The following is a 26134-nucleotide window of genomic DNA, read 5'->3' as shown; positions in this document are numbered from 1 at the left end:
GTTTTCCCTGATGGATACTACCTCTTTCACGCACTTGGAGGAGAAGTCAAAAATAATCATTTTGCTGCCTGTATACAATTTTTCTCCTCTCAGCCTTGCTTGGTGGCGCTTAGAAAGGGCATCATTTAAGACCAATTTCAAATGCTTACGCGCTTCCCTTTGCCTTTGGGTGTACTCTGGGGCTGCCGGTATCCCACTTCTCTTCAATAGAGGGTTAGATCTCAAAATAACGCCACGAATTTCAACTGAATTTACTTTTAATACCACTGGTCCAGAACGAAATCTAAACACATCTTTCACGTCCCAGCGGAAAAGGCCTAAATTGGGTATGCACTTATTAAGAGGAATTTCTTCTTTCAGAGTATTCGCTACCGTACTAATGGGAGCAAAGTTATAGAGTAGTATATTTGATTTTCTAAGTTCTTCGTCTAAAGCATCTGAGCGTTGACTAGGTGCGCTTGAATACTGTCTCAGTACCTCGATTTCCCTTTTCAACTCTTCATTAGCTCGTGCATTTCTTGCCGATTTCTCATTTATGGCAGCTATTTGGCTTTCAACTGAAGTAACTTTAGTTAGAACTTCAGGAAGCGTCTTTTCTAATGTCTCAGTCAAGCGAGGCATTAGGTCCAACTTGAAATTAATTTCTTCTAAAAACTAAGAGCTCGCTCCTCCTTCAATGTACATTTCAAGGCAAAATTAACTTTCTAAGAGATGAATAGTAAGCAATAACCTTAAACAAACGACCGCCGTAGATTAAATCATTTTTACTAATTCTGTTATAACTCTTTTCTTACTCTTAATTCCAAATTTCAATCTTTATTATAAACTTCAATCAAAAGCCACTATTGCAATCAAAACGTTATTGCATCATTGCTAAAAAGACATACCAGCATAGTACCCAATGAGTACAAAATTGTTCACAAATTGTACTCCACAAATAAGTCCTTTATCTTTATCCAATTAAAGCAAGTTTACCCAATGACCGCTGAATGAAAACTTACAATTATATATGATCTTTCGACAATTATGAACAAAATCGCTATCTCAAAATTTCTATCGGATATTTTTGGGGTAAACAGAGGGTGGGGAGGGGTGGCTGCTTGCCCTCTGATAACTTTTGACTCTTAAGAAAGGAAGTAGAACTTTCAATTTCCAATCAAATAATACTCCTCCAAATTTTAAACGATCGCCCATTCTGTAATAAGCTTATAGGCCCCAGGCATAACTTAAGACCCATTCTCTCTGTCTATGGGAGGGGGAGGGGTGTCGACCCTGGATGAATTGTTAAATGATCTTTGGATTATTTTGAACAAAATGGCTATTTTGAAATTTCGATCGGACACATTTCGAGAAAAAAGGACACGGAGGCGGGATAACCTCCTATCATTTTTGACTCTTAAAAAGGGAACTAGAACTTTGAATTTCCAATCAAATGAGCCTCCTTCAAAGCTTATTCGACCACCTCTCCCAGAAGAACCATATATGCCGATGGAGAATAAGTTTCAAACATTACTCCCAGGCTCTGAGGGTTGTGACAATCCCAAAATCATTAGGGCCGTTCTTTTACTCATCTTTGTGCTAAGATCTTACATGTTTTGACAAAGAACACTTAAAAGTGAAATCATAGCACTAAGATTTTACATCTTCTAGCGTTCTTTTGCTAACGTCTTTCACCATTCTGCTCCGATCAGCGGTCTAAGAATAATGATAAGTATATCATCAAAGTTCTCTTATCATTGTTCTATATGGCAGAAAGATGGCGTATTTCACACTTTTTGCTAACATCAGTGAGCTGTAAGATCTTAGAACAAACATGAGTTAAAAGAACAGAAATCTTTGCAGAAAGATGTGAGATCTTCGATGTAAGATCTTAGTGCAAAAGAACGAGCCTATTGTTGTATGATCTTTGGACTAGTTGAAAAAATGGCTAACTTAAAATATCGATCAAATGAATTTGCAGAAAAGAGGGCGTGCGGGGGCTAGTTGCCTTTCGATCACTTTTGACTCTTAGAAAGAGAAATAAAGCTTTCAATTTCCAATCAAATGAGCCTTCTCCAAAGTTGATACGACCACACCTTCCATAAAAATCGTATATAACTCTGGCTTAAAAACTTAAAACCCTTCTCCACGGGCTTTAGGGCGGTTGTGTCAATCCCAGAGGCACTGTTATAAGATATTTGGACTATATTGAACGAAATTGCCGTCTCAAAATATTGATCGGATGCATTTGGGGAAAAGATGATGTCGGGAGAGGATGGGGGTTACTTGCCCTCTGATCACTTTGGACTCTAAAAAAAGGAACTAGAACTTATCAATCTCCAATAAAATGGGCCTTCTGCAGAGTTTTTACGACCACCCATTCCATAAAAACGTTATAGGTTCCCAGGGCATAGCTTACAAACATTGTCCTCTGGCTTTGGGGGGAAGGGTGTTCACCCTGGAGCCGTTTGTATATGATCTCTGCATTATTTTACACGAAATAGCAGTCTCAAAATTTTGACTTTATGCATTTCGAGGAAAGAGGGCGAGGGGAGGGGGTGAGTTGCCCTCTGATGAAGTTATACTTTGAAAGAAGAACAAGAACTTTCAATTTCCAATCAAAAGAGTCTCCTTCAAAGTTTACACGAGCGCCTCTTCCATTGAAACGATATATCCCCCCCAGGGCATAACTTACAATCCTTGTCCCTAGGGTCTGAGGGTTGTGTCAACCCCAAAAGCATTGTGATATGATCAAAATGGCTTTCTCAAAATTTTTATAATACGTATTTGGGAGAAAGAGGGCGTGGGAGGGGGGTTAGTTGCCCTACGATCACTTTCGGCTCTTAAGAAAAGAACTAGAAGTTCCAATTTCTAATCAAATGAGCCTCCTCCAAAATTAATACGACCACCACTTACAAAAAACCTTATATGCCCCCAGGACATAGCTTACAACACTTACCCCCGGCTCTCGGATGTTTTCTCTACCCCAAAGTTCTTTTTATCTGACCTTTGAACTATTTTGAACATAATAGCTACCTGAGGATTTTGATCAGATCCATTTGGAGAATAGAGGTCGGGGGCCAGTTGCCCTCCGATCACTTTTGACTCTTAAAAAGAGAACTAGGAGTTTCAATTTCTAATCAAATGAACCCCCTCTAAAGTTTATACGACCACCACTTCCAAAAAACCTTACAAGCTTCCATGGCATAAATAACAACACTTGCCCCCGAGCTCTGGGAGATTGTGTCGACCCTGGAGTTTTTGTTACCTGATATTTGAACTTACTTTAACAAAATGACTATCTCAAAAATTCAATCGGATGGACTTGGGGTGAAGAGGACAGGGAGGGGGCTAGTTACCCTCCGGTCTCTTTCGACTCATAAACAGTAAACTAGAACTTTCAATTTACAATCGATGATCCCCCTCCAAAGTTTATACGACCTCCCATTCCATAAAACCTTATATGCCTCCAGGGCATAAATTACAACATTTGCGTCAGGTATCAGGGGGGTCGTGTTGACCCGAAGTATTGGTTAACTGATCTTTGGACTATTTTGAACAAAAGTGCTGTCTCAAAATTTTGATCGGATGTGTTTGGTGAGAAGAAGGTGCATTGTGGGGGGGGGGCTAGTTGCCCTTATATCACTTGTGACTCATACATTGGGCGCTATAACTTCATATTTCCAATCAAGTAAGCCCCCTCCAAAGTTTATACGGCCACCCCTTCCATATCCTTATCCTTTCCTTTCATCTTTCATCTCTTTCATCTTCCATCCTTTCATCTCTCCCATCCTTTCATCTTTGCCTTTGACTTTCATTTCTGATTGAATTGATGTCTCGTATCTTGCTCATGCGGACGATGTTCTCCTTGTCAGTCGTTCTAGGGCTGGGCTCTCACATTCTGTCAGCTGGATCTCAGACCAGTTCAGACGGATTGGGCTTATGTTGAACGTTGATAAGTGCGAATATACTTCATTTAATTCGAGTGCGAGTCTCCTTCTTAACTGTGGTTTTTCTCTATTCCCTGTGTCTCTTCTTTTCGGGGGCTTGGTCTTCACATTACTAATAATCTCAAAACACTTAGGGCTCTGAAAGTTCCTAATGCAAAAAAAAAAAAAATCAGGTAGGATATTCAAAAATTGCTGCAAATAGAGGGAGGTATAATAGAAAAGCGCATTGGAAGTTATATTCTTCATTTTGTAATCAGTATATTCTTTTTTTATCTGATTTTCTTCCAATTCTGAAGCCCAAAGATCTGAAATCTATCCGGACTTATTATTTTAAGTTTTCTTGGTAACTTTTGTTCCTCCCTCCGTGGTTTCGGAAACGTCATCTAATGTCGTGATTCGGCCTTCCTGATTTACGGGAAAAAGTGACTGTGCTTGTGGGAAAGCTGTCGTTTACTGCAGGTCTTACTGCGCACCATAATTTACGTCGCTTTATGTAAATAATTGTTAAGTGTGCAGGTTTGCTTTTCTGTTGTTTTTTTTATTTTTTTTTTTTTTGTTCTTGATGTACTCCACTTCCTTTTTATAGTGGGTAATAAATAAATTATTATTATTATATGAAGTGCCTCTAGGAACTATAAACATTGAAGCCTTTTTGGTCTTTATTATAGGCAACGCTATAGCGTTACCTATATTAATGGTCTGTATAGTGAATCATATAAAATTCGTGGCAGAAGAAAACCACCTCATGAATAGTATCCACTCTGAAATTATGATTCGTGATTCAATTCAAGCTCATATGGTGTAAAATAAATTTATTTTTATAATTTTGGGATGCGACTAATTCTTCGCTAAATATCCTGTGTAGCTTTTTTTTCATTGTCCCCTTTTTGATTATAGAAGGATAGATCTTCAAAATGAATATTTTCTAGTAAGACTTGTTGAGGGAAGTTATTGATAAAAATGGAGTTCTTTAGGATGCCACTTAACTTTACAAATACTCACTATCTCCATTACCTTTAATTATTTTGAAATAGGGGTAGTTGGGTGGTACGAATCTCATAATTATTTATGGCCAGGCGTACGGAAGATCTACGTACATTGCGCGTGGTGTGTATTTGCGTCGAGGTAGAGACCATAACTTTCGTTTTCAGTATCATACGAATCACATTTTACATAACATTATTATGGAAAACTAACACATCATAAATAGCTCTTTCTATGAGGAGGTAAATGCCCTGATCAGTAATTAGCTAAACTTTATGCGATGCCATTATTTTAAGTTTCACACAATAGGCTCGAGTTGTGTGCTCAGCTGACAATTACATTCTAATTTGTAAACGTCTATGATGGCGCTGCTAAACTGCGTAAATACATCTGCAAGGGTTATTGAGACCCTCAATAATTCCGACGACATGGAATATGGGGAATACGACGATTGTTGTATAGGGAGATAGGAGAAATACGACGACATTGTACAGGGATATAGGGGACATATCACGACATTGTGCATTGAGATAGGGGGAATACCAGGGCCATATCCAGGATTTTTGTTTTTTTTTTGGGGGGGGGGGTTACCCGATTTTTTTCTCGTGGACTTTGTCTAACATCCTCGAGATGGGTATTTTTTAGACTAATTTTCAACTCGGTCAAAAAGTTAGGGGGGGTTCAAACTGGGTAGCCCCCCTCCCCTCCCCTGGATACGGCCTTGGGGAATACGACGACATTTTATAGGAAGATAGGAGAATATGGGAAAATATGTCAACAATCAATCACCGTAAGAGTGAAACTATTAGCTTTAATTGTAGTATCAAATTACTGTTTCTCCAAAGTTTGTTTTCTGAATGGAACATCTTTCAAGGTTACATCACTCTTTTCTTGTAATTTTCTGGCAACTGTACCTTATTCAATTACAATTAAGTCATGGGGAAATTTAAAGGGTCAACACGACTTCTTCTTAGGGCGTGGATTTGGGGGTGAAAATGCTTTTCAAGTTTCTTTAATTTAAGCCTTTTTTTAAATTTCTTACCTTAGTTTATTTTTCGGATAGACGGGGGAAGTCCCTAGGTTCGCATCTTGGGCTTTTTCTCTTCCCTCTGTTTCAGGGGGGCTTTTGAGCCGGCTGTCCTCTTAGAATATCTTTAACTTACAAATTCTTTATCTTTTTTTACTGTACATTTTTTAAGTCATTGAGATACGAGGCACCTTACATCATCGTGTAGGGACATAGTGGGGTCCTCACTGCATCGAGTAGCAACCGCGATCTCTTTTTTTAGGGGTAAAGTGCTTTTCGGGGGGTCCTGACCCTTCTAAGGTTTAAAGCTGACCACAATGTTTGACCTTCTTTAATTTTAGCTTTTTTGCTTATATTTTTATCTTTTTTCAACATTTTTATGTTTTGTCAGGGGTACACTGACAATTTTACATTCTGAGACTCACAGCCCTGACTTTTCCAAACCAACGTGGTCCTTCCACCTCATTCTATTTCGGGGAACTTATAGGGCTTAAAGTGCTTTTCGACTTCTTTAATTTAAACTGTTTTGCTTATATTTTACCATTTATCAGGTTTTTTTTAATTTTTCTTTCCCATTTATCAAGTTTTACCTGCTTTTTTCTTTAATTTCATGATTTAAACATATGAACTTTATAAGGGAAAGTCCTCTCAACACCCTCCCCCGCAGGTCTGCACGGGCCCCTGCTCCGCCGTTGTGACGCCCCGTAGTGCCTCCTAGCGTAACGCCTCTCTGGCGCTAAAATTACCTTTTTAAGAAATAAGTGTTTCATTGTTTTTGTTTTAAAGATCGTTTCATTCTTTTTTTTTTTAAATTAGTGTTTAATTTTTTGTTTTCAAAGAACCAAGTGTTTATTGTTTTTTTTTTTCAACTTTATGTCAAAGTGTCGTGATCAAGTTTCTTTAAAAGCCTTTCTCACACTTTAAGTAAGAAGTTTTATATGTTAGAAAATAAGTTCAAGGCCAATACACAGATATTAATCATCAAACAACTGGAGCTGACGTTGGTTTTCCAAAAACAGTACTCCTTCTGATAGTGTTTCTATATTTAAATTTGGACTTGACAAAACCCTACATTTTGTCTAAATAAAACACCCTAGCTCAAAACTAAATTTTAAAAATCTAACTACTTTTAATGCTGACTAACCTTCATATCAACCCCTCGGAAACCTAAGCATTATTTGCATATCTCTCATGAATTTTTGAGAAATATTGCCTTAAATGATGATTTCGAAACAGAGTAGTTGCGATTTTTTTCCCCTAAAATTTCAAGTTTTCTATTTATTATAGTTCAGTCGTTTAAAACCATAACGAGTGAGTCAGAGGACATGAACTCTTTTATATCCAATTATGTAATAAAGTTTTAACAAACTGTAAGTAAGTAGCGATTCGGGCCAATAGTGACCGAAACTCTAAAAATCAAAAGTTTGCATACAATTTTTGCAACGGAAACTTGTCATTTTTTGCTGATTCCAAATATATAAAATCCATCAAGTTTAATGCTATCGATCAAACGTTATAAGTCTGAAATTTTGTCTGATTTTGAAAAAGGGAGAAACTCCCATTAAAAGTCAAGTGATCTTAATGATAATGACACCATTATATTTGCCACGTCAGGCGACCCTACTTTATAGGTTTCTGGCTCCTGTGTACAAAAATACGGAATTTTACAGTCCCCCCTCGCCCATAAGTAACATCACGGATGCGCGTTTTTTCTGTTTTCCTCAGGGGTGATAGTACCGAACCAATGGTCCTAGAAGATCAGAAGAGGACTCGTTCAAATAGAAATTAAAACTTCTTGTGCTGTACCCGGAGCACAAAAGATCCTGTATGGAACTTAATCGCTCCGAAGTGTGAATTAAGGTAATTAAGGTAATCTATGTGGCCAAAGATTGTAACTCGGAGAAGTGACGTTTTCTGCCATTTTGTGCCACCAAACTATAATTTTGTCCCAAAAAGACCAAGTTTCTATTGTTTGAAAATTCAAAGACAGCTGATTGATTTAAACTTGTCAACGAACTGTATATTGAGCTTCCCAGTTGCAAAAAAAAAAAATCCGCGCGATAGCACATTCCTTCCTGAAAAGTCAGATAGTCCATACAAGATAAAGGGTTAATATGGACATTTATCTCAAAGCTTGACTTAACTAAGTTGGTTCGCTAAATTTTCCGTAAAATTGTGCATAGGAACGCATAGTTACACATCAGCTATTAAAGAGGAGAGGTGGTAGGTCATTTTTCAGGCTGAAGGGAGGAATTATTTCCTCCTTGCAGAAAATACACTTGAATTACCCGTAAGATACAGTTGCATGCACGGCTCTGTCACTGTGACCCATAGATCACAGAACCCTAAGCAACTGAACCTCTGCAACTGAGCGCTCGTGCATCAGAATCAAGGTGCAACTGATTCCCCGTGTAAGTGAACCCCCTGCAACTAAACCCCGTGAAACTGAACCCTTTGACAACTGAGCCCCCTTGTAAATGAACCTCTGTGCAACTGAACCCTCTTGTAAGTAAACCCTCGTACAACTGAATCCCATGCAACTCAGCCCCATTGAACTTAACCCTCGTGCAGCTCAACCCCCGTGATACTGGACACTCGTTTAACTGAGCCCCATACAACATAGCCCCCTTGCAGCTCAACCCCATTCAACTGAACCCTCATGCAACCCATCCACCTGTTAATTTAACTCTTGTTTAACTGAACCGTGTTCAACTGAACACCGTAAAACTGAACATCCGTGCAAGTCAACCTTCTTAACTGAACATTGGTACAACTCAACCCCCATCTTACTGAACCATCATTCAGCTGAACCCCAATGCAGTCAACTCAATGTCCACACGGCTCAAGCCCCTTAAGCTCAACCCCCAATCAACTCAACATCTATGTAAATCAACCATCGAATAACTCAGTCCTTGTTTATTTCAACCCTTATTCAAATAAACTTCCGTGCAATTCAACTCACTGGTCACCGAAACCAACCCCCGAAATCTGTCTGACTCAATTCCCATTCAAATCAACTGCATTCAGTTCAACCCTTCTCAAATCAACAATATTACTAGAAAATGTGATTCAGCCCGTTTTGACGGAGGTGATGAAAGCTGACTCGAATAAAATGGTCTTTATTTATTGATTAATTCGTGTGTGTTACTTTTTTCACTTTACGCTTTTTCGATGTAAAACTGCCCTCTCCCTCCCCTCCAAAAAACAACAATTTATCCTTCTATCCCATATATTTAGAAATTAGCGAAACTTTTCGTGCCCAGGGCCTTAAGACACTAGATAGTCATGTTCGCACCAATAACTGTACCCTAGTACAGAGAAAACCAGCACCTAGTTCAGGAATGAAAGCTATTATTTAAATTCACCTGATTAGTAAAAGTTTATCACGGGAAAAAGCTTATGGAAATTTTTAAAAGAGATGGAAACGCTCATAAGTGGGTTTTTTTTTCAGTTTTATTCATCCAGTACTAATAAGGCACTACATTATCTTAGAGAGTCGTTTAATGTCATTTGAAGGCTACTATTCACATTTGCGCACTTGTTACAAATTCGTCGTGACAACGCAACCATAAAATGCGTTACGGCACCAAAATGCGATTTTAGTGTTATTTTTGGAATTTAAAGGCTTTTTATCCTAAAAGGTCTGCCATTGAAATCCCCACGATCAAAAACTCTGAAACTAGTATTCAAAATCCTCCTCTTGAATACTTCCTTTCCTAGTCACCCTCCTTTTGCAATATACTCCCTTATACTCCATATCTTTGCAAGTAGAAAAGAAGAGTTTTGAGAAAACTACCAAGTGAAAAAAAAAACTTCATTCAAATACAAGACTAATTCATCAATGATAGAGGGTATTAATTTTCATGTTGATACTACAAAAATCATTGCTTCCCAGTTTATGTAACGTCTATTCACAGAACAAGCTAAAATAAACTAACTTGTGACATTTTCCTATATTTGGTGATTTTTGAAAAAAGTAGCTCTTTATACGAAGACTGTCCTAGCTTCAGTGTTTTAGAGAACTTAAATTGTATGGTAAAGGTTATACATGTTGTAGCTAGTGACAGACTAATAAGCACCTTATAAATTAGTCTTTTACTTTGTGCAAGCAAGTTAAGAACTTTCTTATTCCTAAGAACGCATCCTGCTTTTATGCATGATTTGTGTTTTCAGCAAAGTGCTAGTTTTTCAGCACTCTAAAAATATGAGGCAGTATGATGGGTTAAAAAATAAGGTAGAATTTTGACATGTTCTATCTTGTTGTAACTGTATGTTTGTTAAAGTCAATGAAATAAATGCCTGTCAAGATCATTCATCAAAAAAGCTCTTCGTTGTCAAAAAAAGAAAACCGGACGTCATAGATTTATTTATTGAACACAAGTTTAGTGAAATGGGGTTGAGTTGCACGTCGGCTGATTTAAAAGAGGGCCTAGTTAAACAAGGGTTCAGTTCTATGGGGTATAGTTAAATGGGGTTTAGTTTTAAGAGGGCTCAGTTACAAAAGGTTTCAGTTGCACAAGGATTCAGTTGTACGTGGGTTCATTTGCACGGGGGTTCAGTTGCATGAGTGTTAGGCTTTATGGGGGTTCTGTTGCTTGGAGATTCAGTTACATAGGGGTTCAATCTAACGAGGGTTCGGTTGCACAACTGTTCAGATGAATGGGGATTCAGTTACGCGGGGGTTCAGTTGCACCAGTAGTCAGATGCAAGAGGGATCAGATACAGGGGTTCAGTTCCTTGGTGTTCAGTTACACGAGGGTTCAGTCGCAATGGATCCCCATCAAACACCGAAGAAAATAACCAGGTTCTAATTTTGTGTTGATTCTCTTTTGAAAAAGGTGATAAGGCTAGTATATTTCTTAGATATCTTGCTTTACTAGTCTACAAAAGTTTGTTCAAAATATTTCGTCTGAAAAATCAACTAATGGAAATTAAATCTAATATGTTTCCTTTTATTCAATTGTAGAAAAGCTGCAGATTTGAACACCGCACTCTACTTGCTTTATAATGAATAGACTTTGCTGCACTCTATGTTTACTGTATAAGCGCACTTGTACAGTTGTACTTACAGTTGTTTATGCTACACTGAATTAGGCCTATATATTATTCTTACTATTATTCGTCTATATTGTGCTAGTAGGAAACTAGATATGTTGCTATTGTGGAGTATAAATTATTAAGGCTACTGTTGACTTATGTACATTATTATTATCAGATTTTATCCCGCAATAGAGCTCAAAGATGAATCGACAAAACCTTCAGGTAATAAGATTTACACCATAGTCGTTATTCAACTACAGTATTTAATGAACTTTTTTGTTTTCCTTGTAATGTTTTTGTATTTTTTTTTTTAGTTGTTTTTCCTCCTGTTCCTGAAGGTTTTACGCTACAACAGTACTGTCAGTCTATCGTAAGTTTCTTATTTCATTCCAAGTTAGAAGGACGACAAATCAGCTATCAATTCTCGTTTATGTGAAAATAGTATTTCTGTTGGAAATTTTTATGTAGTTTAGTTAGTGTTTTCCAACATAAAAAAAAAGAGAAAACTAAGCAGTAAAAACAAATGAATAACTTCAGCCATTTTTTGTTTGCTCATCTATGCAAATTTTACGGTACAGAAAAGACTTGGCTAGTCGTTACCATCCTTCACTTATTTTCATTACCAGCTTCACAACAAAGAAACGCCTCAGAAATATATTTCTGATGTGTTTTTTTTGTTTTTTTTTAATATTGTAGCTCGAAAACTTTTCTATTCTTTTTACTGAACAAAATCTACCAATAAAGGGTAGAATTTGTTAAGACCGTCATAAATTTAAGAAAAATGTTCCAATAAGAAAATCACAGGAAACGTAATGGCGTTGGCTATATAAAGGCCATAAGGCTTCAATGTTTGTTTGTTTTTTTCCCCAGAGGTACTTCATATGGAAAATGTGGTCGTATCAACTTCAAAGGAAGCTCATTTGATTGGAAACCGGAAGTTCTAACGCCCTGTTTAAGTTTCAAAGTTGATTGGAGGGTAGCCAACATATCCCCCTTCTCAAACTCTTTTCTCTCCAAATGCATTCGATCAAAATTTCTAGATAGCCATTTTGTTCAAAATAGCCCAAAGGCCAAATAACTATGCTTCCAGGGTTGAACCCCCTCCTCCAGACCCTGGTTAAGGGCTGTAAATTATGCAAGTTTCTTATTGTTAATACGTAAGGTTTTGATAGAAGGGGTTTTCGTATAAATTTTGCTTGGAAATCGAACGGCTGAGAACGGTGAGTATTCGCCGGCTTGGAAATTGAATGGCTGAAAGTGCATTAAGAACGGCTGAGAGTATTGAGTTGAAACTTTCAGGACATGTTGAAGGGGATGTTGAAAAGTGGTTTGGCCAGCCCCTCCCATGCCCTTTTAGATGCAATCCCTAGCAAAAATATTTGATCAAACTTTTGAAACAGACATCTTGTTCAAAATAGACTAAGGCTCAAATAACTATGCCAGCGAGGATGGCATACCCCCCCCCATAGTTTTTAAAAGGAATTCTGAACACCATAAAACACACTCTATGTGTGCTAATATTCAGAATGACGTATCATCAATATCTAATATCAACGGCTGAAGGTATTAAGTTGATAATTTCAGGGGATGTGGAAAAGCTATCAGAGGGTAACCAACCCCCTTGGCCTTTTTAGATGCATGCTCCCCTCATCACTGATAAAAAAAATTCTAAAATCGATTTTGTACAAAATAGCCAAAAGGCCTTGTAGCTATGCCTCCGAAGATACAATGAAGGGCTATCTGCAATACCTTTAAAGGCATCAACAGGTAAGATTATTAACTTGAAACTTTCATGGCCACTGTTACTACTGCTACTATTGTGGCCGCAAACGAACAGAAATTAATTTTAAAAAAACTTCCCGAAAAATGAAAACTTAAGACCCTCCCACATATTAAACTTAAGACTATCAGAAATAAATTTCTATAATAATTCAAACTGAGAACGACCAGAAATTATTATTGAAGAATCAATGAAACCCAAACCGAACAGAAATTAAATAAACGATCATAGCAAAGAAACATGCAATATTACTAATATAAGTGAAAAAATAAATCTTAAAACGAGAAAAATTACTGAATATCCAAATCAAACTTGAAACGAACAAAAATCATTACAAACAAGAGTTCGTCTACTGCCCCTTCCCCTAATTGTAAATGTCTAAAGCCTACTTCGTCATTTTGCGCATTACTGAAAATGAATAATATTGCAAATATTTTCTTTTGTGCTTACAACAGTGAAAATAAAAATTACAGCGAAATAGAACACTGACCTGCTGAACTTTCAGCAATTAGCGTAATTGTATATCAAATATTTGGTTTAATTTCATTACTTCTTTCCAAGGACTATTCCAGACATACAGTTTTCAGTAAAACGCAAATGACACAGTAGCCTTTAAAATTTTACAGGTAGGGAAAGGGGCAGTAGCTAAACTATGTTTGTAGTTATTTTTGTTGGTTTTTTGTTTGAATTGAATATTTGACTTAAGTTTTACTAGTTATAAGATCTATTCATTCATTTATATTAGTACTTGTTGTATGTTTGTTTGCTATGTTTGTTGATTCATTTTATATTCGTTTTTGGTTAAGTTATTCTTTAAAAGTAGTTAATTAAAAAAAACTTTCCACAAAGTGAGTTTTTCAAAAAGAAGTAAAGAACTCCATTAAACCAAAATGAACTAAAATAGAATCAAATAATCTACCAAGCATATAACTACCACAAACGGGTATCAATAAATAAATGAAATAAAAAACAAACACAAATTAAAATAAATAAAAGGGTCAAACTCCAAACGAGCAGAAATTAGTATGAGTAGCGTTCAAAACCCCTATGTTTTCTAAAAGCCAGAACATAATGTCTACTTTACTGACAAAAATTCAAATGAATTTACTGATAAAAATGTGCATTGTCAGTTTAATATACATATGCTTATATTTATTCCTTAAATCTTAATTAATTTTTGATTTCTTAAAGTTATAAAAGTGAAAAAATTTAAAATTATTTTTAAGTAAAGCACTAATTATGTTCTGGCTTTTAGAAAACATAGGGGTTTTGAACCCTACTCATATTAATTTCTGTTCATTTGGAGCTCTATTTTTGTTCATTTTGATTTAATGGAGTTCTTTACTTTTTTTCGAAAAACTTATTTTGTGGAAAAAGTTTTTTTTGATTAATTTCTGTTAGTTTTATATTGACATAGTCTTTTTCAGGGATAAAAAAATAATAGTTTAAATCTTTCCAGTTTTCTTTTAAGAATTTATAGTTTGGCCTGCTATTGATATACTGGAGAAACTTTTTCAGCAATTTTAACAGCATAAACTCTTTAGAAAATCAGGAAGCAAATAGTAGTGTTTAATTTAGTCATACGCATCCTCTTGACCTGATAAATGAAAGTTAATAAAATTCCCATAAAATTATATTTATACTCTTTCACAGCCTGGATACACTTATACTCTTTTGATTTAGTAAAATTTTAAGAGCAGATATAGTAATAGAAGTAGCCCCGAAAATTTGAACTTAATACCTTCAGTCGTTCTTGGTAAATTGCTGAGATGTCTTATTGGCAACCAGCATACAAACAGTGTATTTTGATTTAATTTTAAAGCTACATTTAGTTTTTCAAGCATAATGGTCAAATTAAATAACTGTGGTGGATAGACCTACCTAATAATCCTAAAGATATGGTTACTAGACTATTCAGCTACGCTGAACAAAATGGCTGTCTTAAAATTTTGATTCGAAGTGTCTGGAAAATTGTGAGCTAAAGAGGAAGTCTGATTGCCCTCCATTCACTTTTGACTCTAGAACTTTTAAGAGGGCACTAGAACTTTTAATTTTCAGTCAAGTTAGCTCCTTTAAAATATCACTGACAATATTAGCTATAATAGTGCATCGCTGCCTTTGTTTTTAAGTGCCCTATAGTGCTTACATGTTCATTTAATACCTGCATGCATATAGACTTTTCGTTTAATTAATTAAAAAAAAAATTCAAAAAAAAAAGTTTTTCGAAGGAAAGTAAAGAACTCCATTAAACAAAAAATGAGCAAAATAGAATAAAATAATCTACCAAGCGTGAAACTACCACAAATCAGCATCGATAAAAATGAAACCCAAAACGAACAGAAATTATGATAAATAACCGAGTCAAACTCAAAACGAGCAGAAGTTGACATGAGTAGGGCTCAAAAGCCCTATGCCTTCCCAAGGCCAGATAATAATTTGCACTTTATTGAAAAAATGTAAATGTTTTTACTTTCATAACTTTAATAAATCAAATAATATTAACATTTTGATTACTAAATATCAGTACATGTATATTAAATTGACAGTCCACATTCAATTGTATTTTTTCAGTTTTATTTTATTTCTGCTCATTTTTGGTTTAATGGAGTTCTTTACTTTTTATTGAAAAACTTATTTTGTGAAAAAAGTTTTTTTAATTAATTTCTGTTCGTTTTATATTGACATAGTCTTTTCAGGGAAAAAGTAAATATTCCTTTAAATCTTTTCGTTTTTTTAAGACTTACAGTAAGGACTGCTATTTGTATGCTGGAGAAAAATTTTCAGCAATTCTTAAAAATATACACACTTTTAAAAATTTGGACACAAATAGTAGTGTTTAATTTAGTTTCATACTCCTTCTAATTGACCTGAAATAGAAAAATTGATACCATTCGCAAAAAAATCTGTTTACTTTCTTTGATAGCTTGGGTATACTTATGCTATTTTGATTTGGTATAATTTTAAGAGCAGAAGTGGCCCTGAAAGTTTGAACAGAAATACCCTCAGTCGCTCTTGGGATACTGCTGAGATGCCATATTGGGAATTAGCATTGACACAGTGCATTTTGATTTGATCTTAAGGCAACATTTAGTTTTAAGACATAATGGGGAAATTGGAGGCTGGACGTGGGAGGGGGATGAGTTTTTGTCCAATCACTTTCGATTATTGAAATGGGCATTAGCCCTTTCTATTTTCAATCGAATGAGCCCTTTTCAAAGTTCATACGACAACTCCTTCGATACGAAGTGCCCTGGTCTAAAGGAAAAAAAAATACATTGTACCCACATCGATCTTTACTATAAAAATGTCAAGCCTTCCAATCACTTTTGACTATTAAAAAGGGCACTAGCCCTTTCAATTTCCAATCGAAAGAGCCCTTTTTGAGTTTCTACGTAAACGCTTTCTATAAACACCTTATATGCCCCAGGGCATAAATCACAACCCTTACCCCGAGGGCTGTGAGGGAGTTGTCATCCTGAAACACCTAATTTCTAGAACTTTCAACTACGTTAAACAAAATGGCTCCCTCAATATTTTGAGTGGATGTGTTCGGGGAAATGGTTGGCGTGAGAGGAGAGCTAGTTGCCTTCCAATCACTTCCGACTATTAAAAAGGGCACTAGCCCTTTGAATTTCCAATCGAATGAGCCCTTTTTGAAGTTTCTACGATAACACTTTCTATAAAAACCTTATATGCTCCAAGGCATAATTTGCAACCCTTGCCCTGAGGGCTCCGGGGGGATTGGCATCCTCAAAGACATAATTTCCAGACCTTCCAACTACGTTGAACAAATGGCTGTCTCAAAATTTTGATTGGATGTGTTTGAGAAAACGGTGGGAGTGAAAGGGGTTTGCTTGCCCTCCAATCACTTTTGACTATTAAAAAGGGCACTAGCCGTTTCAGTTCCCAATCGAATGATTCCTTTTTGAAGTTTTTACGACAAAGCTTTCTATAAAAGAAAAACCTTATATGTCCCCAGGGTATAACTTACAATCTTCGACCTGAGGGCTGTGGGGGGATTGTCATCCTCAAAAACATAATTTCAGAACTTTTTGACTACGTCGAAAAAAATAGCTATCTCAAAATTTTGATTGGATGTGTTTGGGGAAATGGTGGGTGTAAATGAAGTGTTTGCTATCCTCCAATCACTTTTGACTATTAAAAAGGGCACAAGCCCTTCTAATTTCCAATTGAATGAGCCCTTTTTGGAGTTTCTACAACAACACTTACTTAACCTTAAATGACCCCAGGGAATTACTTACGACCTTTGCCCCAAGGGCTCTGAAGGGGTTATCATTCTCAAAGATCTAATTTCTAAAACTTTTTACTACGTTAAACAAAATGGCTATCTAAAAATTTTGATTGGATGTGTCTGGGTAAAAGGTTGGCGTGAGAAGGGGATTAGTTGCCCTCCAATCACTTTCCACTATTAAAAAGGGCACTAGCCCTTTCAATTTCAAATCGAATGAGCCTTTTTTCAAGTTTCTACGACACAACTTTCAAGAAATACCTTATATGCCCCCAGGTCGAAACGTACAACCCTTTCCCCGAGGGCTCTTGGGGGAATGGCATCCTCAAAGATATAATTTCTGGACCTTTCAACTACTTTGATCAAAATGGCTATCTCAAAATTTTGATTGGATTTGTTTGGATAAATGGTGGGCGTTGAAGTGGTGTTAGTTTCTTTCCGATCATTTTCGACTATTAAAAAGGGCACTAACCATTTAAATTTCCAATCAAATGAGCCCTTTTTGGAGTTTCTACGGCAATGCTTTCTATAATAACCTTATATGCCCCCAGGGCATAACTTGCAACCCTTGCCCTGAGGGCTGTGGGGGGGCTGTCTTCCTTAAATACATGATTTCAAAAACTTTCGACTATGTGTAACAATATAAGTCTCTCAAAATTTTCATTGCTTGTGTTTGGGGAAATGGTTGGCGTGAGAGGGGGTTTAGTTGCCCTTCAATCACTTCCAACTATCAAAAAAGCGACTAGCCCTTGAAATTTCCAATGGAATGAGTCCTTTTTGAAGTTCCTACGACAAAGATTTCTATAAAAACCTTATATGCACCAAGGGCATAACTTACAACCCTTGCCCCAAGGGCTTTGGGGGAGTTTCCTCCTCAGAAACATAATTATTATCTGGAAATCAACTACGCTGAACAAAATGGCTATCTCAAAATTTTTATTGGATGTGTCTGGGAAAATGGTGGGCGCGGAAAGGGTGTTAGTTGCCTTCCAATCACTTTCGACTATTAAAAAACTAGCCATTCCAATTTTCAATCGAATGAGCCCTTTTCAAGTTTCTACGACAACTCCTTCGATACGAAGTGCCCTGGTCTAAAGGAAAAAAAAAATAATACTTTTGCCAACATTGTTCTTTACTTAGGCAGTGCGATTGCGCTGCCTATTATTGAAACTCGTCCTAAACGTTTCCTATAAGTTTCAACTTAATGCCATTGGTGTCGTTAGTTAGAGTAACCGTAGAAGCAGCATTAAATGATTACACACAGTTTCTTCTGGCTAGCTCAAAATCCACAGCCTATGAAGTTATGAAGGTGAAATTTTCAGAGAATATTTCTGTTGTACGGGGTACAACCTGCCATCCGTATGCAGTTTGTCAAAAGGGAATATCAGCAATATCTTAGGAGCAGTTTCGTGTGTGAAATCGAAAATTACAACGCTTGTTGTGGAGGATGTTGAACTGACCAAATTAAAATATTTACATCATAATACTAAAGCTTCTGCTTCTACATATGCAACATATTCAACAAAAGGACAGTCCCAAAACCTGTTTTTGACTCTGAGATACTCCAGGACAAGATATTAAAACAAGCATTAACAATAAAGCTATGCAATAGATTTGAAGCTCTATCCATACCAGAGGAAGCCAAATGCGAAATAGCATGGGAAGCCATAAGGGAATGCTACCACGAAATAGCTAAATAAACCCTGGGCTTCCGTAGCAAACCTAAGGACCAGCGGCTGTCCGAGCAAATTTGGCAACTAATAGATGAAAGAAAAAAGATGAAAATGTCTGTCCTCCAACAACAAGTCCCTGATCGTCTTGTTTTCCAAAACGAGCAGTGTAGAGCTGTTGACTAAGCTGTCAAGAAAAGTGCCAGTACTGATAAGTGAAACTTTCTAGAGCTTAAAGCTATGGAGGCAGAAGCAGCAGCAAAAAGAGGAGATTCAAGAACTGTTTACAGAATCACCAATGATATCACAGGGAAACGTCCGACAAATAGAGACAGCCCTGTCAGAGATCCATCAGGGGTGTTGGTGACAGAACAGAGTGCAGTCAATGAACTATGGGCTAATCATTTCGAAAGTTTACTAAATAGACCCGCCCCAAAAGAACCACCTGACATTCCAGAGATTCCCATCTTCTTCCTAAATGCCAATGAGATACTAGAAGCAGCAAAGAAACTGAAAAATTGAAAATGTCGGGGACTGGACTGCATATCTGCAGAGACGATAAAGGCATCAATATCCTCATGTGTCTCCCTTTGGTCTTTACTCTTTACTCGGATTTGGACAATGGCCAAAGTACCATCAAACTGGAAACGCAGCACACTCATCAGGATATTCACAAAAGGAGACGCTACCAAGCCGGGCAACCGGTGGGGTATAAGTTTATTGTCAATACCTGGGAAGATCCTCTCACATATTATCATATAGAGAATCCGAACACAACTAGATCATTACCTCCGAGACGAATAGTATGGAATCCGGTCAAATCGCTCATGTGCGGACCTTATATTTACGCTTAGACTTCTTACTGAAGAAAGCAGGGAGTGACGTTCGAAGATTTATATGATCTTTGTGGACTTCAAGGAAGCCCTCGACTCCGTAGATCGTGAATGAGAACACTGTATGATTTGGGGATATATCTAATTAGTTCAGAAAATCCGAACAAGACTTGATCATCACCTCTGAGACAAACAGTATGGATTCCGGCCAAACCGCTCATGTGCGGGCCTTATATTCACGCTTAGACTTCTTACTGAAGAAAGCAGGGAGTGGTGTTCAAAGATTTATATGATCTTTGTGGATTTAGAGAAAGCCTTCGACTCCATAGATCGTGAAAGAGAACACTGTATGACTTGGGGATATATCTAATTAGTTCAGACTAAGAGAAGTCGCAAAATTTCTTGAACACAAACCAGCTCATATTCAGGCATTAGTTCTTCTAAGAACACAGAACGATTCAGAAAATTACCATTCAGATTCCACGATGCAACACTATACGAGACATTGCTGGGTGTGGCGTCCATTTTGATGGCAAGTCCTTGGCTGGAAATCTCATGCTATAGCAAACGTGGCCTTCCTTGTTGCACAAGACACAGAACACACCGCTATTTCAAGGAAGATCCTTACTTGAGGTATGTTCTTCGTCACCACAGCGGCCACAACGGGGAGATTGAGAACAATCACCTGTGATATGCCCAACACAGTGGCAGGAGTAGCAGCATTTGGGCATAAATTTAAACTGTTCAGCAGGCAGCTTTTCATAGCCAGCTCTGATTGAGTCACTAAGAAACTGATCTGGATACTTTTTACTATCAAACGATCAATATATATATATATATATATATATATATATATATATATATATATATATATATATATATATATATATATATATATATATATATATATATATATATATATATATATATATATATATACATTCTCGTTGTATTTGATTTAAATATATGAGACACAAATTTTTTTCTCAAAATTCTAGAGGGCAGGAGGCAAAGTCTCGATTGTGTTTCTATTGCTCCTTATAAGCGTCAATACTCTGGTATAATTTCAGTCTAACCGGTGAGTTTTTGTTTTATTTTAAGAAAAATTTCAGGTCCTCTCCAAAGAACTTTTTTCTACAATTGGTCTAAAATTATAACACCAAGTAGACTGTAGTTTTAAATTTAACAAAAAAAAAACATTTAAATTTAAGTAAAAAAACAGTAAAAGAATTTGAACAAGAAAAAGCGGGAGATGTACTAAATTAAAAATTTTAGGCACTCAGAACATATTTCTGTCGCAAAAAAAACTTATAGTGAGTTTGCAACGGCAGGAATTATTATACTGGAAAATAACCTTAAATAGCTTATGAAAACGGAACTATCGTATTTGGAAAGAGCTTTGAATGTTGGGTCAAATTTTCAATTTTTCTCTCAGCTGGTGAGCTACTATAAGGTTTGAAATATTTACCAGTATCTTCCCACTTTGAAAAGTAGTTTAGGAAGGCTTATGAAACTATCAGGAGCAGATCCAGAGCCAACGTATAAGAAACTGATTTTTTTTTTTCTTGTTGGCATCATTAACATAATGACTTTTCTGTTTGCTCTTGAGGTTAAGAAAAATCAAACACAGTTTTACTAATAAGGGACAAACTATGCGGCCCTTCCCTACAAGCGGTGCTTTTTGGTAATATTCTTATGCCATACACTAATTGAGTTAACATTGTGCTGCATAAGGAATACGTAATTGAAGCATGATACGGCATAAATAATTGAATTTTCTTTCTGCACCTTCTCGAATTTAACGGTGATAATGTACCCCTCCGGATTAGATATATTACATGTACTTTGTTGGTAATTTATAAAGGGGTAGGGCGTAAATATTTGGTGGTGCACCTTTTTTGGCAAAAACTATCATTATATTGAGTTTAGTCACCTAAGGCGGACATAAATCTTTTCGTCACTTTTTGTTGTGCATCAATTAAAAAAAACTTTCCAAAAAATCAGTTTTTCAAAGAAAAGTAAAGGCCATTTTAAACTTAAGCTCAGCAGACACAAATACCTTTTAAAATTCAAACTCAAAACGACCCGAAATTTCTATTAAAGAATAAATGAAACCCAAAACGAACAGAAATTAAATAAACAATCATAGTAAAAACATACAACAAGCAATAATATAAATGATTAAATAGATCTTAAAGAGAGTAATGCTTAGATTGAAAATTAAAATCAAGGATAAAACGACAAAAAATATTTTCCTATTTTAAGTATAAATGAAACTTAAACCGAACATAAATTAAATAAACAATCAATGCAAACAACCATGCAATAGATAATAATGTAAACTATTAAATTAATCTTAAAACGAGTGAAACTTAAATTGAATATGCAAATCAATCTTTAAACGAACAAAAATCACTACAAACAAGAGTTTGGGTATGGCCTCCTTCTCTCACTGTAAAAGTCTAAAACCTATTGCGTCATTGGCGCTTTACTGAAAACCAATTTTATAACAAATGTTTTCTTTTGTACTTAATATTGAAAATAAACATTAAAATTATAGTAAAATTTTGAACGGATGAGCTTTCAGCAATTAACGTCATTATGCATCAAATATACAGTTTAATTTATAAGCTCTTTTTAAAGTTGTTAAAGACGAATATAGTTACACTACAAACAAGTTTTTGGATACTGCCTCCTTTCCTAACTGTAAATAAAAATATGAAGCCTACTGCGTCATTAACTGAAAACGAATTATATGCGCTTAACTGAAAACGAATTATATTACAAATATTTTCTTTTCCAGTTCTTACAGCATTGAAAACAAAAATACAATTGCAGTGAAATAAATTCTTGAACTGATGGATCTTTCAACAATTAATATCATTATACATCAAATATTCAATTTGATGTTGTTTATACTTTCCAAGACTGATCAAGACGCATATAGTTTTCAGTAAAGCGCCAATGACGCAGTAGGTTTTAGACTTTTACAGTGAGAGAAGGTGGTCGTACCACAAACTCTTGTTTATAGTGATTTTTGTTCGTTTCAAGCTTGACTTGCATATTCAATTTACGTTTCACTCGTTTTAAGATTTATATATTAATTTACATTAATATCTATTGTATGTTTGTTTGCATTGATTGTTTATTCAATTTATGTTCGTTTTAAGTTTCATTATACTCAAAATAGGAAAAAAAAAATTCGTTTTAAGCTTGATTTTCATATTCAATCTAAGCATTACTCGCTTTAAGATCTATTTATTCATTTATATTATTACTTGTTGTATATTTTTGCTATGATTGGTTATTTAACTTCTTTTCGTTTTGGGTTTCATTTATTCTTTAATAGTAATTTCTGGTCGTTTTAAGTTTGAATTTTCAAAGGTATTTATTTTAAAATTAAACTTAAGCTGAGTTTAAATTTAAAATTACCTTTAGTTTTCTTTAAAAAACTTATTTTTCTTAAAGTTTTTTTTTAATTAATTTCTGTGTATTTTCGATTGCAAAAAGTTTCAAGTTTTTAAAAATACCTTATTTCAAAATCAAACTTTCAAAAAAATAAAATATTCTTCAAAGTATCAAAACTGATATCAAAATAACTATCAAAGTGTAAAATGGGTTTATGTCAACCTCGGAGTTCTTATTATCTGATGTTTGAACAAAATTTTTAACAAAATTGCTATCTCAACATTTTTATCGGATGGGTTTGGGGAAAAAGGGCGTGGGGGGACTAATTAAGCTTCGGTCTCTTTTGACCCTTTGAAAGTGAACTAGAACTTTCTATTTTCAAAAATGAGCCATCTCTGAAGTTTATACGAGTATCCCTTCTATAAGAACCATATATATCCCCAGAGTATAACTTACAACGCCAGTCTCTGGGCCCTGGGGGATAGTGTCGACCCTGGAGTTTTAATATCTGATGGTTGAACTATTTTTAACAAAATAGTCACCTCAAATGTTTATCGGATGGGTTTATCCATCCGATACACCCAAAGGCGTGGAGAGTGGGAGGGGCTAGTTGCACTCCGATCTTTTTTCACTCTGAGAAATTGAACTACAACTTTTAATTTACATTCAAATGAACCGTCTCTTAAGTTTATACGAGCAACCCTTTCATAAGAATCACTTAAAGCCCTAGGACATAGCTTACAATGCCTGTCCCCCGGGCCCTGGGGGGACGTGTCGACACCGGAATTTTGTTATCTAACCTTTGAACTATTTTGAAAAATGGCTCTCTCAAAGTTTTTATCGGATGGGTTTGAGGAAAATAGGGCATGGAGATGAGGCCAGTTGCCCTCCGATCTCTTTTGACTCCTAGAAAGTGAACGAGAACTTTCAATTTCCAATCATATGAGCTCTCCGAAGTTTATACGAGCATAACCTCCACAAGAACCATATATGCCCCCAGAGCAATACTTACAACGCCTGTCCCGTGCCCTGGGGGGGGGGTATGTCGATACAGGAGTTTTTCTTATCTGACCTTTGAACTATTTTTAACGAAATACCCATACCTAAAGGAGTTTCTGTTATATGGTCTTCGAAGTATTTTTAACAAAATGGCTACCTCAAATTTTTTAGCAGATGTATTTTGGGATAAAGGGCTTGGGGGACCAGTTGCCCTCCGAACACTTTTGACTCTTAAAAAGGGCACTAGAACTCTCAATTTTCAAATGAATGAGCCCCCTTTGAAGTTTATACGACGACCTTTTCTATATGAAGTGCCTCTGGGAAAAAACTAAGGAAGTGTAGGGGGAGGCTAGATGCTGTCCAATCACAATAGACTCTTAAAAAGTGAATTAAAACTTTCAATTTCCAATCAAATGAGCCCTCTAGGAAGTTTATATAAGCATCCCTTCCATAACAACCATATATGCCCCCTGGGGGCATAACTTACGACACCTACCCCCGGGCCCTGCCGGGCTATGTCGACACGGGAGTTTTTTGTTATCAGAACTTTGAACTATTTTTAACAAAATTTCTATTTCAAAATTTTTATCTTATGCATTTAGGGCGTGAATTTAGGGCGTCCGATCTCTTTTGACCCTTAAAAAGTGAACAAGAACTTTCAACTTCCAATCAAATGATCCCTCTCCGAAGTTTATACGAGAGTCCATTCAATAAGAACTATATATGCCCCTATAGCATTACTCATAACGCCTGCCTCCGGGCCCTGGCGGGTTCCGTCGACACAGGAAATTTTCTTATCTGACCATTGAACTATTTTTAATGAAATGGTTATTATAAAAACTTATCGGATAGGCTTTGGGAAAAACGTTGTGTGGGGGGGGGGGCTAGTTACCCTCGGATATCTTTTGATTCTTAAAAATTGAACTAGAACTTTCAATTTTTAATCAAATGAGCCCCCTCTGAAGTTTATACGAGCATCCCTTTCATAGGAACCGTGTACGCCCCCAGGACAACAATTACAACGCCTATCTCCCGGGCCCTGGGGGGAGTTTTTGTTACCTAATTTTTGAAAAATTTCAAAAAAACTGTTTAAAATATGTAGATGATGGGTTTTGGCAAAAAAGAGCGTGGGGGGGGGGCTTGTTGCCCTTAACTCTCTTGACTCTTAAAAAGTGAACTAGAACTTTCGATTTCCAATCAAATGAGCTCTCTATGAAGCTTATATGAGCGTCCCTTTCATAAGAACCATACATGCCCCTAGGGCATAACTTAGAATGCTTTCCCCGGGGCCCTGGGGGGTTGTATTGACACCGGATGTTTTCTTATCTGACCTTTGAACTATTTTTAACAATATGTCTATCTCAAAATTTTCATCAGATGGGTTTGGAAAAAGAAGGTGTAGGGGGAGGGGGGTAGCTGCCCTCGGATCTCTTTTGACTATTAAAACGTGAGCTCCAACTTTCAATTTCCAATCAAATGAGGCCTCTCGGAAGTTTATACGAGCACCCCTTTCATACGAACCATATATGCTCCAGGGCATAACTTACAACGCCTGCCCCCGGACCCTGCTGGGTTGTGACGACACCTGAGTTTTTTTTATCTGACTTTTGAAAAAAAATTAACTTAATGGCTGTCTCAAAATTTCTATTGGATGCATATAAGGAGAAAGGTGCGTGGGGGGGCCAGTTGCCCTCCAACCTCTTTAGACTAAAAAACTGAACTGAAACTTTCAATTTCCAATCAAATGAGCCATCTCTGAAGTTTTTAAGAGCAACCCTTCAATAAGAACCATATATTCCCTATATTCCCCCATATATTCCCCCAGGGCATAACTTACAACACCTGCCCTCGGGCCCTGGGGGGCTGTGTTGACTCCGGAGTTTTCGTTATATGGTCTTTGAACTATTTAAAAAAAAGCTATTTCAAAGTTCTTATCAGACGGGTTTGAGGAAAAAGGGTGTGGAGGGGGGGGGATAGGTGCCCTCCAATCTTTTTTGACTCTTAAAAACTAAACTAGAACTTTAAATTTCCAATCAAATGAGTCCTCTTTGAAGTTAATACGAGCATCCTTTCCATAAAAACCATATATGCCCCCAGGGTATAACTTACAACGCCTTCCCCCGGGCCCTGGGGGGTTGTGTCGACACCAAAGTTTTTGTTATATGATCTTTCAACTATTTTTAACAAAATAGCTATCTAAAATTTTCTGTCGGAT

General features: G+C 36.4%; 1 protein-coding gene across 1 annotated transcript in view; it reads left to right on the top strand.

Annotated features, from left to right (window-relative positions):
* The window catches only part of LOC148947656 (uncharacterized), a 43391-nt gene that overhangs the window by 9883 nt on the left and 7374 nt on the right, over window positions 1–26134 (top strand). Inside the window, exon 2 of the mRNA XM_089095353.1 lies at window positions 11295–11350. The gene's annotated coding sequence lies outside the window, so the exon portion shown is untranslated. The remainder of the gene's footprint in view (window positions 1–11294; window positions 11351–26134) is intronic.

Source organism: Artemia sp. Qi Xiang Cuo, chromosome 10 (genome assembly GCF_049724085.1).
Source record: "Artemia sp. Qi Xiang Cuo chromosome 10, ASM4972408v1, whole genome shotgun sequence".
NCBI classification, from domain to species: domain Eukaryota; kingdom Metazoa; phylum Arthropoda; class Branchiopoda; order Anostraca; family Artemiidae; genus Artemia; species Artemia sp. Qi Xiang Cuo.
The sequence above is the reverse complement of the archived record's forward strand: the minus strand, read 5'-3'. Positions and strand labels throughout refer to the sequence as shown.